Source organism: Pteropus alecto, unplaced genomic scaffold, assembly GCF_000325575.1.
Source record: "Pteropus alecto unplaced genomic scaffold, ASM32557v1 scaffold76, whole genome shotgun sequence".
Classification (NCBI taxonomy): Eukaryota; Metazoa; Chordata; class Mammalia; order Chiroptera; family Pteropodidae; genus Pteropus; species Pteropus alecto.
The window spans coordinates 20106315-20122222 of NW_006443138.1; the positions used below are offsets into that span (position 1 = coordinate 20106315).

General features: G+C 32.5%; 2 pseudogenes; both read right to left on the bottom strand.

Moving 5' to 3' along the window:
- Positions 1-10039: 10039 nt before the first annotated feature.
- Positions 10040-10782, bottom strand: LOC102880049 (annotated as a pseudogene).
- Positions 10783-15559: 4777 nt separating this feature from the next.
- On the bottom strand, positions 15560-15678 carry LOC112472501 (annotated as a pseudogene).
- Between the last annotated feature and the right edge of the window lie 230 nt (positions 15679-15908).

Consider the following 15908-nt stretch of genomic DNA (forward strand, 5'->3'; position numbering starts at 1 on the left):
GGATTTTGGTGCATCATACTTTGAGAAACAACACATTAAATTCCTCAAATATCCAAGTATGTTTTCATTGTCTTAGAGATATTTAATTCTAATTTGCAAATTTATAAATTAAATATCTAATTCTCACAGGTAAAATGGTACAGTATAAATTAAAATATAGGTTTCTTGACCCTTTAGGCAGTGATTTCTTTAGTCCGGTATATCAATTATTTTTCTTGTCTTGTTTATTGTGAACGTTATCATCGAATATGATATATTTACTGTCTGTTAATCTGATACAAATTCTTACTTTTACCACTCTTCCCTCATCTCAAGTAGATAATACTTCTTCAACATTTTACAGATAAAGTTGAAAAATTTATATCTTTCTCTATTTCTTCCTCTTTTTCTCTCTCTGACTTTTTACCTTAAATAATCTCAAAGAATTGCCATAATTATGCATTTCTTTCATAAAATTATTCTCTGTAAAATTTCTTTCTTCATCCCCATCTACCTTAGGAATACAAGTATTCTTTGTATTTTCAAAATAAACTTCATAATTACTTAATAAAATTTAACTTAAATATAAAATTATAGAAAAATATTATGAATAAATATTGACTAAACCTTGGATAGAATGCAAATATGAAAAATATACAGTTCTTTATTTGAAAATATTAAAATTAGGTCATCTCAGATTATTTATTAATATTTATTATTGTGCCAACTCCCAGCTCCCATTTACAGTGGTGTCCTCTACTTCTTCAGTCCCGTTTTTGGTGTTAATCCCTCAACGGTGCTAACCCTGACATGTTTCTACAACTTATTCTATTTCTCCTTTATTAAACTTACAACGATAAAAACAATAAACAAAATGAAAGGCAACCTATGAAATAGTAGAAAATATTTCCAAATCATATACTGGATAAGGGGTTAATATTCAAAATATATAAAGAACACATAGATTTAATAGCAAAAAATAAAATTAATTAACAATTAAGCATAATACCTGAATAAAGATTTTTCCTAAGAAGACATACAAATGGCCAACAGATACATGCAAATGTGCTCAGCATCACTAATCATTAGGGAAATGCTTATCGAAACCACAATGAGAATGGCTATTATCAAAAAATCAAGAGTTAAGTGGTGCCAAGAATGTGAAGGAAAAAAAAAATACTTATGTACTGTTGGTAGGAATATAGATTGGTACAGCCACTATGGAAAACAATACTAAAGTTTTTCAAAAAATTAATAATAGAATATATGATCCATCAATCCCATTTTGGGGTATAGACCCAAAGGAAATGAAAATGAGATCTCAAAGCGATTTCTTCATTCTCATGTTCATTGATAATATTCATAAGCCAAGATACAGAAACATCTAGGTGTCTAACAGACAAATTGTTGAATGGAAAGATGAGGTATATACATGCAGTAAAATATTATTTGCTACAAGAAAAAAGGAAATCCTGCCATTTGCACTCCTTGGATCTGTGTGTCTCATAAGTTGAAGACAGAATGTGGTGCAAGTGATTGTGGGTCAGTTTTGAGCTTGTACATCAAGAAAGCTTACAAGTGTCTACTTGGAACTTTGTGGCATCTATGAGAATAAGCCCAGGCTAGTCAGCTGGAGGATGACAGACTATGTCATCCTCCATGTAGAGAGGCCCTAGTAATACCAATTGCAAAAGGCGACCCCATCCAATCATTCATCAATCTCTTCTTTCAAGAAGAAAAAGAAGTTCCACTTAAGCCGAGTCCAAATTGCCCAATGGCAATTGATGATTCATTAAATTTTAGAGTAGTTCGTTACATAGAAGATAACTGATAACGTAGCTAACATTAAAAATACACCATTCTCAAAGAAGTTTAGAAATTTGCCAAGATGAATTCTGACTGGAAAGTTTACTATAGTTGAACAGGTCATATCACATTGAGCTCAATTACATTGGGGTAATTGTGACACTCGAGCCATTGCTAGTTTAATGTAGAGCAAAAAGACTGTAAAAAAGAAATCAGTAAGATTTAGTTGCTCTATGATGCTGAGAGAAAAGTAAAGAAAAAACTGAGGTTTCTAAGCTTGAAATGGGAAGGCTGGTATATTATGGATGCATCTGATAGAAGTTCTAAGAGTTAGACTGAGTGTAGGTGGGTTAAGTTAATTTTGTTTCTGAACCTACAAATGTTTTCTCATGTGTGATACAAAATACTGAATTTGTAACCAAACATTTACATAAGATTTGGGGAATTTAATCTAAGTTACTTTAAAGAAAAATTATAAACACATGAATGCATATATGTGAGAATGTGTGTACATGCATGTATACATATACATTATCTACATATAGATTAGTCCATAAGAAAATAAATAATTTCTTAAATATTATAACAAAATTTCACAAAATGTTTTTCATGGGCCAATTATATGTTCTAATATTTATACTTAGAAATAATTTTTATTGATAGAACGCAATTAATTCTATGTACTCTGTACTCACATGTGGATAAGAATAGCTGTTATCTAAGAGATAGCAGCTACATGTTAATACAATAACTACTAAAAGATCATCTGGTTTTCATATGCAGTCTTTAAGTATTTGTTAATCTATCTCAATATTTTCACTATCCATATTTTAGGCATTCACTTCTCTGGTAGGCATTATCCTCTACATATTTCAAATGCTGGAATGATCACATTGGCAAGGTGTCTTCCCACCAAGATGTTTTTTACAGATCATCGAATGGTGAAAGTTTTAGCTATTTGGGCCACCACCTTGGGCAGAGATTACCCGTGTTTAGCATATACTTTGTAAGTGGACAACTGGATCATAAATCAAGGATTCTTAAAATCTCCTTCTCTAAACATTCTCAGTACCAGCTGTGTCATTTTGGGTTATCTGCAAGCTGACACCAAGATGGGAATAAATATACTAGACATTTTTGGTGAAAATGCCTATAAAGAAGAAACTAGGAGGAAATGAGTAGAATGGAGAGCCTTCAGACAATACATAAATATGATACTTATGAAAGGAAAGAGGTTAAGGAAAGATTGTGTAGGAAGCGATTCAGCCTACAGCTTTTATAAAGTTTTATGAAAGTTCTAAGAATTTCTCAGCCAGAACAATGTAGAGTTCTTATGCAAATCTTTCTCCTTTCAGGAATCCCAACCTGGTAGTAGGGGCCAGTACTACAGAGTCTGCTGGGCTCCAATATTGGCTGGGAGGAGCCCAAAGGGAAATGTAACTGTGGTAGGAACTTGACGGTAATCCACAGAGACCTGTAATTGTCAGCTAGAACCGCCACGATATTTCATACTACAGTTTTTTCTTGAGGTAGTGCACTGAGCAGTGAACTTACCACAACCTTCTCAATTCACTTGGTATAGTCTACTTTTATTTTAAGAATCAGCTCTTGTAACTTCCTGAAAGGTCATCTCTAACACCTTTCACAAACTACATCATCTAGAATAGGAATCTCTCTCCTCTATTCATTCTACATATGATCTTTTCCTAACATTTTATTTTGTTTTAAAATAATCTCTTTACTTATTTGTTTCATATAACTGAACACTTTGAAATAACTTTGAAGTTATTTCCTCTTTCTCTTATATTCCACAGAATCAGGCAAACTGGCACAAAGCGTATTACTGAAGGAAGAAATGTGGATTATAAAAACCATGGTGCATTTTACTTCCAGTATGTAATCACTTTGAATATGCTTAAACCTGGAGATAGGTGATAATCCTATTGTCATTATTATGGCTGCTTATGTTTGAAAGGAGCCCTGGTCTTGGAGCCAGATGATGAATCTAGATTAGACATTTACTGATAAGATGTAAAGTGGAACTCAAGGCATAAAAATTTCCTCAAATAGAGATTTTAATATGCATTTTAATTCACTGCTGAATATAAATGAGATACTTTTTGTTGTAGATTCTAGACCAAAGTAATACAGAAAACCTTTAGCTGTAACTACTTAGAAATGCTTGAATATATGGTGATAGTGTTAAAAAGAAGACAATAGGCTCAAAATGGAGTTGTTTAGGCTAAGACCCATGTCACCAAAACAAGACTTAAATTTTGGTTCTCTCAGAAATGGAGCCTTAAACCAGTCAATCAGGAATCAGCAGAATTAGCACTAGTTAGCTAATCTGTCTGATAGACCCTGTCATTCTCTTAAGTAAAGTGACTTTGCTATAACCAACTCATTCTTTTGCCTGGCTTAACCTCCTTGTTCTCATTACCTTCTTCCTATAAAAGTCTTTCATTTTATACAGCTCCTCGGAGCACCCTTCTATCTGCTTGACTGGATGCTGCCCGATTCAAATTGATTTTTGATCAACTCAAGTCTTAAAATTTTTAATATGTCTCAGTTTATCTTTAACCATCTGTGTCAAAGAAAGAAACTAAGAAGACTCCAACTGCCCCTAGGAGCAACGAGCAACCAGATGTAGGTACCTGTTGAGCCTTTCGAGCTGTTTTCTTGCTGCCTCAGAAATTTACCACCTTCTGACCTTAGCTCCGCAGCACTTGCCTTATGGGCTTCTAGACTTTATTCGAGCTTTTCTTTTTCTGGACTGGGTCTGCAAACCAGCTAGAGTCAAAATGAGTTCAACTTAAAAACCAGACTTCATCCAGGTTCAAACTAAGTCTGATTTCAAAAGTATATTGCTTCTGGGGTCAGACTGGGTTTGACCTTAGCTGCACTGGGTCCAGTGTGAGGTGTCAGATGAATAAAATTTTGTTTTAAGGTTGAACTAGTAGATTCATTTTACCAAAGATAATCTTGAACTACAATGGCCACAGTGGAGAACTTTTAACCTGGATAAGCTTATCCATTTATGAGGTGTCCTAAAGAAAAAGAAAAAAGGTCTCAGTCAAATTATCTCAGTACTTATGATAAAGTACAGGGAAAATTATTTTTTCTCTTCTAAAATTTCTGGTGACTAGGTGGAGAACCACTGGACCCACTCCAGAGCCTGCAGACTGGATCCTGGGAAAACTGGCAGAGGTCGGCAAAGTGTGAGAATTGTCAAAGTCAGTTGTCTCAGGCTTCTCTCAGTTGTGCCTTGTCTAGAGAGGAATGTAAACTTTTACACTGTCCCTTCTTTTCAGATTGGGAGACAAAAAACATTTGTAAGAATTAAGTCTTTAAACTGTGCCCTGTGAATTTGCTTTTGGGTATCCATTGGTCATTTATCCTTTCTCTCTCAGGGCAGGTATTACCTTCTTGTTTGTCTCATTTTGTGTTCTGAGAACTTTACTTGGCCTTCTGCCTGGCTGGGGCATGCAAATTCTTGTGTGTGAAGTCAGTTCAACAGTCAGGTTGAGGCCGCAAAAGTATGACCAAACAGAAATGTGGGTTGTACTCCATTTGCAGCTAGGGTTCTACTGACTGTCGCTAGCTCTCAGGGAAATTCTCTTAATGTTTCTTTCTTTTTTTCTTTTTTCAATTATATTTGGGAGAGGCTGTGAATTTCGGGAGGGTAGTGTCTTTTGCACCCTCTTTGGGGATGCTTTCTCTTTCCATGAGGTTGTTCGATACTACCAGGAATATTTACTGTTTGTCCCAATCAAAACATGACGTTATTCAACAGATATTCTTAAAATTTTAATATGTCTCAAATTATCTTTTAACAACAGATAGATGAGAGAGAAATAGGGGAAGAGAGAGGTGCAGAGGGAGAAAGAACAAGAGAGAAAAGGAAAGGGAGAGGAAGAAAGGGGAAGGGGGAGAAATTGGGGAGTGAGAGGGGGCTAGAGAGAGAAAGAAATAGGGAGAGAGATTATATATGTACATATATATACTCTTCATAAAGAAATATAAATCTGAGATTACTTAATGGAATTAGAGTAGAAGGCATAATAAATATATTGCCATTAGACAATGGGATAGTGGCAGTTCGTGGCATGTAGCTTTAGTTATAAAACAAATTATCTTATCACCTTTAATTTAGCACTTTAGGAGACAAACTGGCTTTTGCTTTGGAATATTATGAGGACATAATGATTACAAGAACAATTTTGATAGCCCAGTCTTATCGTACCAGAGAATGTACAGAAAGAAAATAACAGACTCAAGATTTGAAATACACAATCAAAGACTAGAGAATTTCTTTACTAACTAGGTATGATATCTTATCTATTGTAACCTCAGGACCAATAATCTGAAAACCAGACACAAGTTCGATTTTGTGGTTTGCAAAATTATAACATATGTTTAATTAAAAAATTCTTAATCTCTTATTTTAAAAATCAGAACCTTTTCTAGAGAAAGTAGGAGACTGAAAATTGGAATGAGAGGATTTGAGAAGATTATAATGATTTTAAATATCTTGAACTTTCAAAGAACACTGAGTTGCCTTGTTAATAAAAGCAAGCTTTCCTTCTCTATTTGAAGTTAGTTTCTCCATACTTGAATAATCAACAAAGACTTAACTTGTGACAGACAATTAGTTAACTTAGAGAAGGATGGTAAAACCTGGGGATTACATATGAGAATGTATTCTAAGAGTATTACAGCAGGGAAGAAATATCACAACTTTAGATCAAGATGAATTTATGATAGTGGCTTAGATTAAATGAAGATATAAGGCAATAATATAAAATAATTTGTTCAAACTCTTAGAAAGCTAGAAATTTGAGTGTTTGTCATGTGTGACAGGTTCAGCTATACCCTAATAATATAAATTTGGGTACTCATAAAACATGTCCTTTATCACTGATGTGTTAAACAATACATCAGTGAGAAGAGCTCCAGCATGTATAGAAAATTCCATAGTGGCTGTATTATGAAAGCTAAGGATTATAGTGCTAAATGCCAGCATTTGAGTTTTCTGGAATTTGGGGAAAGAAGATGAGACCCTGGAGTTACAGATTTCAAATAAAACACTTATAAATCAGAGACAAAGTAGACAAATTACAATAATAGACAGCAGAGCAAATAGTGATATTCAATGATATATATTGACACTATTGGCAATGAACTGTCTAGAAAAGTACTGTTTAATCTGTATACTAAAAATAATCTGGTAAAAGATCCAACATAAATTACCACATTGGAAAATCAATGTCCCACACATAATTTCCAGACTCGAGCCAGTTTATACATGCAGATTCCTTCAGATGATAATAAAAACTGCATTCTCTTTAGGAAGGGAACTTCCACACTGCAACAAAATGTGCTTTAACTATTCCTCCTCAACTTTCTTAAATGACGACTGTGCTGTGGGAGCATCCACGACAAAACATGAATATCTGGTCATAGCTTATATGCATTTATAATATTTCCTGGGTATACTAAACACTATGGTGATCTACTATCAGAGAGGAAAATTAAGAAGGTCACATGAGTCATAGAGTTTTGAGCTGAATTCATTTTACAACAGGTCTGGATAGCCTACAAACATACCTTTTGCTTTCCTACAGTTTCTCAATACACAGTTGAAAACAGTCTTACTTAGCATCTGACTGAATAGGCAGCTGGTTCTCAGACATATAGAATAAGGACAACATTGTTAAAAAGGACCAAGTGGAAACCACTGGATCTACCGCTGCATAGCAAAATAGCAAACTAAAGCAAATATTGCATTTCTGGGTATTGAGAATAATACCACCATGGTATAATTAAAAAATGTTAATCATAAAAATAGATTTAAAACTGTGAGAGAACAAGGGCAGATTACATACAAAGCAAGGACAATTAGATCTCCATGGATTTCCCATTAGCCAAAGCCAAAAAATAATGTAATAATACTTTAAAAGTGTTAAATGAAAACAAATGTCTCTCTAGAATTAGATATGCAGCAAAACATTAAAAAATAAAAGTAAAATATGTGTTCTAAGCCAAGAAAAAAAAAGTGAATGTGTTTATTACCAAAATGCTTTAACAATAGACACATAAAACAATGGCATTCAGGCAGAAAAAACACAGATCGGAAAAAGAAAAGAATAGATGCAGAAGGGAATGGTAAGCAAATAACTTGATGGAGGCAACTTTACATTTTCTTAAGACTGCAAACTGGGACTATTTCTCTTAGAATGCTAAAAGCTATTATAATGTGAACAACTGATGTGGCATGGGTATATAAATATAAATAAGAGCCATTCCCTCTTATCTAATACGATATGCACCATTAAGGAATCTGTTCTGGTTTCATTCCCCACAGTTTCATCCTCTATACATTTCTCTAGTTACCATTGAATCTAGCAGTTTTCACACCTACCTGCTGCCACTGAACGATTCGGGTTTCATGTAACTTTCTTTCCTCAAATGACTACAAAAACACTCTTCTGATTATTACAGGTATAAGTAGCACTTGAAAATTTTACTTTTACTAGTTACCTGTTATGCAACTTTCACCTAACTGATAAAAAAAAAGTAAGGAAATATAAGGAAAGTACTCAATTGTAACATATTGCATTAAAAGTTAACAAGTTTTTTTAATATTGCAAACAAAAGATAATATATAATTCTGTAAGATGCTTTCACATTAAGCAACTTTATTTACATGTTTTTTTTTTCAAAATTAACATTTTATTAAATCAAGTTAAAAAAATCTTCACTGTATAAAAGTCAACAAGGGTTTTAACAAAACCAAAATATACCTTTTTATACAATATATGTATTTATTAGCAACAAACTACTTCTGAGATTTTTTTTTATATTTTTAGTTATTTATTTTAAAGAAAGCATAAAGTCTATTAGTATAGAATGTCAACTAGTCCATCTTTTATTCTGTGATTTGGGCTTTCTAGTACAAGTTATTTTATGATCCTCATTAATGAATGCTAAGAACAAACCCAGTTTGACTAAAAAGTAGTGAAACAGAGTCCCTGGTAGAATGTATCTCATACTTCATAGTCATACGTTAACTTTCAGAACAAATGAGCACCATACAAACAGTAACCGAGTGTGTATACACTCAATTTTTAAGGGGTAATAGCAGCTAACTAGAGCACTTAATATTTGACTGTAACTTAAAAAATTTGATGATATATGAAATTTTAATCAAATCAGAAAAACACTTTAATACCATATTGCTTATCAATTTTTAAAATCTTAATAGAAATTCTGTATATAACTTGACAAACTGCATCTGTGTTTATATACATATATAAAAATGTATGTTTATGTACATACACCTTTAGCTTTGACTGAATTTCTCAATTGAGATGAAGCCAAACTTCTCATTTAAATATCTATGTAGTATAACCAATTGAATTAGTTTCTAATAAAAAAGTTTCATCTTAGCTATTCAGAGATACTGGCTATTGAAACTTTTGAGGCCAACAAGCTATAATTCAGCTTAATATAATTTAGTCTTACAAATTAGTCAGCCAAACAAACAAGATTTAAAATTACCAACTGCCCACAAAGGAACTACATTTTTTCTCTTGATATTTCCTTTTAATAGTAAAAATTAAATAAGTAAATAAATAAAATATCTTTACATTGAGTTTTCATTTTTTAAACAGTTAAAAAAAATATTAAAGAAATCTCACCAGTCTTCAAAAATACTAAATATTATATAACTACTATGTTCTTATAGTTGAATTTTTCAGCTAGAATCCATTTTTAAAAATTTCCTTTGAATTGCTTCATTTAGCATTTCAAGTCTCCATTCTGAAACTCTGCTAACTGGCTCAGACTTGTCAGGTTTATTATATCAATCACATCTTTCAGAATTTGCTACTGTGTATTACTGTGTGCAGTATCATCAATGGGAGAAAGTACGTTGAATTTCAAAAGCAACATAAAGATAAAATTTAAGAATATGTAATATAAAAACGATGAAGTATAACAGGGATTCTCTTTCACCATTACATTAATAAAATATAATCCTTTTACTGCTTTTAAAGATATTGTCCTAACTTTGATTTTTTTAACTTATCAAGAGGATGAAATTTTTACATGGCCCACTTTTACTTATCATCTAAAAACTAAAACAATAGACTGAACTACTTTTATTTCTACACACATCAAGTTATCAAAACAGTGACTTTATGTAGTTTTCTCCTTAAAGATGACACTTGCAGGTGCAAGCATGCAGAGATGGCTACAGCCTACGGATGTTTACTTGAAAAGATTCAACAGCAGTTTGTTTGATACTGGGTTTTCTCATCTAGCTGATGGTTCACAAATTCCCGATAACCAAACCAATATCTTTGATTTATATTATTAACAAATTTCTAATAATCTGGCTACAATCTCCCCAAGGAAGAGACACACAAATAGGACAGGTCACAGGAACTATTGAAAATAGGTAATTACTGTTACAGTGATCCAGTAAATGCTGTCTGGTTAAATTTGATTCTTGACACAAAGGACACTTAAAGGTAGAATGCATTCTATGCAAGAAGAACTTGCATTCTCCTGATAATTTTCTATTATCAGTTGTGGACAGTCCACTACCGTTATGGTTTCCTACTGAATCTTGAGAGATCTGAAAGTTTGGAATGATAGTGGAAACACCATATTCATCTTGGTCTTTCTTACAAGATTTGTAACGGTGTCACATGCCATAGAATTTCATCTGTTTTGCACAGCATCTGCAATTCCCAGAAAACATCCTCATGATGTTTTCAAGGTCTAAGGCCCATGCAAGACATGCCTTCTCTCTTCTAGTCACATTTCCACAACAGAGACGACAATGTATTATGCTTTCTCTCATTGCGGTCAGGAAGCATTTTCCACAGAAAACATGCTGACACTCCAGAGTCTACAGGGGCATTTTGAGCATCTCCTTACAGGGCAGTAGTAGAAATCATCTGTGTAGGAAGTGGCCTTGGGAGAAGCCATGGCGGGTTGGGGAATCAAGACAGCAGGCATCCACAGCATGCATTTTAAATTAACCTTATTTATTTATGTTCTCCTATGTCTTATTCTCTTTGTAGGCTATTCATTTTTCATCATCCTTTCTAATTTTATTTGCCAAAATTTTCTATTTAAAAAAATCACAACTCAGTATTATTTAGGCTAGAATTGGTATTCAGAAGGGGGAAAATACGCACATAGATCCTAGAGCAAGATGGAGTATAGCAACATTGGATGAAATACCATCTGATTGGCAACATACTTAGGGTTAAGAAAAATGACAAAATAGAGATGACAAAAGGAGATCTGACTTGGGACTTATATTTGATAGCATGTCCAGTCTGTTATTACAAAGATTACAAATAAGCAGTAAAAATTTATCATGATCCAAGAAAAATTTAAAAAGAAGAAACTGTAAACTTCACTATTGGAAGGTCAAAGTTATTGTCCTTTTAACAAGAAATAGTGAATTTATAAACTGAAGGAGACCTTATTACATAAAGTTTTGGTTGGATACACAAACAATGAGTTTTCAGTAATTTGATACTGTAGTTGTATAATTATAGTAACATCTTGAGTCAATTGCTTTGGAAGATGGATTATTATGTATCTAATTGAGTTGAATACTTTGGAAAAATTCCACTAATTTGATTTGCTGAACACTAAAAGTTGTGTAACTTGAGATTAAAAAGGCATGATTATTCCAGTTATTATAGTTTGTTCTAAGATATATACCACTTCATTTACTGGACAGTCAAATGCCCACCAGTAAAATACTAAAAGGTCAAAGATACAATCTGAGTAATTACTTTCACTTGCATAAGTGCTAGTGAGAATCTGAAAGTAACTACCATAACATAGTTGTAAAACAGAAATGAAGTATTGTCAGATATTTTACACAGTAAGGTCTTATACTACCTGATAAGTTATTAAGGAAACCTCATAAACTTCTAACATGAAAGATATATTGAGTAGTCCATCTTTCATACAGAGTAATAGAGACTGAAATATCAGCACTCATCCTGATCCCTGATCTCTGGACAGGTTATTAATTAGATTATACAGATATTTTCCCCACATGCTCCACAGTGCCAATCTTTAAATAGCATATGAAATTATATAAATTTTTTAAAAATTATACCCTAGAAAAGGCAGCTCTTTCTGTAATGCAAATTTCATAGATTTAATCTTCAAAGTTTTAATCAAATCTGTGGAATGTCTTTAAACGGCCTTCTTTACCTGTCAAATTCTAGTCCCTCTTTATTATTCTTGGAGAGTAAGTCACAATTCTTGTGGTTCTTGTCTCTTTTCAAACTTCAAAAGAAAATTAAAGCCTTTTTATATCACTTGATGAATATACAATGTAGGCTAGATTAACTAATAAATATTAATGCCATTAAAAAAAAAACAAACAGAGCAACAGGAGTAAAACATTCATTTAGACCGTGCACTATTTAAAGTGATTTTTAATATGTGTTTTAATATACTGCAAAAAACCATTCACCCGTGAAATGTATTAAGTTATTTTCACATGAAATCATAGGCATTTTTCCAAATGCTCTGACATATTATTCTGTAAGGACTTGGCTTCCCTAACTATAGTATGAGCTATAGAATTAGCATAGTTTATCCAAGTTTACATTCCAAATGCGTGCAACTCTGAATATTATGAATTCCAATATTCTCTATGGTCAGTGAGAAATATTAATAAAAAACATAAGATCAGTGCAATTAATATATCATTACTTTTTGGCAGTTTTATCCACATTACTACATTACTTCCAATATTATATAATAAAGATGCACTTTTTTCTTTCAGTCAAGACAAATGCTATCTGGTTTTGTCAAGCTAGATATATTTTATTTCATGCACCTTTATTTTTCTTTAGATAGATAAATCCATTCATTCATACAAACAATATTTACTTTATAGGCAATGACAAAATAGATGCTGTTCCTTATTTTATGGTGCTTATATTTGGATGAGAATGAGAAACAATAAAAAATAAACAAGGTACATAATAATTACATATCATGAGAGATTCTTTGAAAAAAATAGGTAAGTGGGTAGAGAAATTCAAGTGTGCAATAGGTATCTCATCAAGCAAGGAAGGTATCTCTGTTAATATTTGAACAGAAAATTTAAAAAGGAAATGAGTGGACCACACATAGACTATTGCCAGCAGAGGAAGTAAAAGCAATTGCTGCAAGATGGAAAAAACACTTAGAATGATCAAAGAAGAGCAAGCCAGTATGGCAAGAAAGTAAATGAAAGAAGAGAAGGAGATTAGATACAGGAATAAAAAAGAGACAGATTTTCTATGATGTTATAGTCCATGGTAAGGAAATTGAATGTTATTCTGAATAAGATAAGGAAAAACTGGAAGTTTCTGAACAACAAAAAAAATGTCATTATCTGACATAGTTTAATGCATATGCTATATTTACTATGCTATATTTTCATCATGGGGATGAAAATATAGCATAGTAAATATAGTCAATTATACTGTAATAACGATGTATGGTATCAGGTGGGTACTAGATATTTCAAGGTAATTTCTTTGTTAGTTGTATAAATGTCTAGTCGCTATGTTGTACAATTGAAACTAATATAATTTTGTATGTCAAGTGTAATTTAAAAATAAATAATTAAAAAATATATATTTAGGCTCTTATACTCTTTTTTGGGGGTCTAGTTCTATATAAATGGATATTTTCAAATAAGATAGAATATTTAAATTTATACACATGTGTTCTTACCAAAAAATCTTGTAGAATATAAGAATGGGTGTTTATAATATTAGCCTGAAAGCATTCTTTTAAAGTATTATTTGATCCTGCCTTGTACCAAGTAATGGGTGACAGTATTTATAGCCTAAGTAATTATTCATCTTATGTGGCCCATCCTAGGGGTAATGAGGCATAGTTATTGTCTATGGCCTTAGTGTACAAAGCTTCCTATATAACTTCACACTTCATCAAAGATATGCGAAAGGCAAATCCAGCCCCTCTTCTGCAAAAACAATCCATCAGTTGCCTTTGCTTAGAAGCAGCTTTCACAATTTCTCTCATTGATTTTTTACAAAATTGAGAATACTCTGTGAATGTTGATTTTCACTGTAAATTGTGAGACTTTATCCAAAATTATTTAGGCAGAGGGCCCAAGATCCAATCTCTATGCTGGAGGTAGACTCTAAAATGAGCAAAGAGACAGTTCTAAACTTGTTTTAAGTAGATATTATGTATTCTTGACCAGTATGTTTATAGATTAATAGCAGAGCAATTTTAATTTCTTGTTCCTTGACCCTTACTAATATGCTTTTGAAATAATTCAGAAAACCTTCTTTGGTAAGGAACTTGGGAAGCTATGCTGCAGCTGTCAGATGACCAATTGCATGGAAAATTGAAATAGATGGGAAAAGGTTTCCACTGAATGATTTTGCACCAGAGTGTGGTAATCACTTTGGCAATGTTTGGCTAATGCCCTTCTTTTCTCCATTACCTTCCATCAACTTCCACCATGCTTCACTTCTTTTCCAGGACTCAGGGTGGCTCTCATTCTTCCCTATACCAATTTCATTTGGTACCAGCCCATTTCACACCATTCCAACACTTTGTTCTCATCAGTACATGATATCTTTTCAAGTATCTTATATTATAAGTGAGCTATACGACTATTTCATTTCCTCATTCACATGTTTAAAGCCTCCTTGAAATTCATATATAAGGAAATAGTATCTTAAAAGAAGACATCTTAAAATGAATTGAAAATTTAAAATGCTTGTTAAAATTACAGACCAAATCAAATGTATAAATCAAAGAAAAATTTTCACTGTTTCTACTTAAACTTAACACTTCAAAATATGATTATAGTAGAGAGTAGATGGCAGCTTACTGATCATTTAAACCTGAGTTCAGACTACTCACTTTATCTCTATAGTCAAAAAGAGATCTGATAGGGTATTTCAATCATCAGCCCAAATCTTGCAATAAAAAATACTTTCTACTGCTAAAAGAGAGGCTGGACAATTGTGTTAAATTTATGTTACTGACCAATAAATCTCATTTACTACATTGAATAATTGGTCAAACATCTGATGATTACCTAAATGTGTCAGAGGTATATGTTTAGTATGAGAATACAAAAATGAACAAAACATAATCCTCATCCTTTTATATCTTACAATCTATAGTTGGATTAAATTATATTAGAAATATACCACATCTGCATTTACTTGTATTATCTGATTGTTAAATGTAATACTTTCTTGTTTCATTCATTAGATAATAAACTTCAAAAGTAGTTCTTTTACATTATGTGAATGTGATTATTACTAGTATATTTCCACCTTTTCCACCTGTCAGAATAACATATAAGGGCAAAGAGTCTGCAGGAGACTTAATTGGGAAACATAGTGCCAATGAAAATAGTAGGAGTAGGTAATATGATTTTCTAAATTCTCCAGAAATTAAAATATATTTCCCCAATTTTACCTAGCTTAGGCTTTTCTTCATGTATCACTAATTTCTCAATACCGCATCAAAGGACTCTATTCTCTACTTCAGCCTCCTCATAGCCATAGTCTGCCAATATTTCTAATGGTTCAGGATCCCAGTGGCAGACACTGCCATAACAAACTAAACCCAGAGTTAGCAGAGAGAAGGAAATAATAAAATATAGAGCAGAAATAAATTAAATATAGACTAGAAAGATAATAGAAAAAAATTAATAAAACTAAGAGGTTTTTTTTTTTTTTTTTAATGCTTACAGTACCTGGTCTTCCTAGGTGGTCTCCCATCCAAGTACTAACCAGGCTGGACCCTGCTTAACTTCTCAGATCAGACAAGATCGAGAACATTCAGGGTGGCATGGCCGTAGACGAGAGTTGTTTTTTGAAAATGTAAACAAAATTGACAAACTTTTAGCTAGGCTAACCAAGAAATAAAAGAGGATTCAAATAAACAAAGTTAAAAATGAAAGGGGAGATATTACAACTGACACCAGAGAAATGCAAAGGATTATGAGAGGCTACTATGAACAATTATGTGAAAACAAATTGGATAACCTAGAAGAAATAGATAAATTCCTATAAACATACAACCTACCAAGA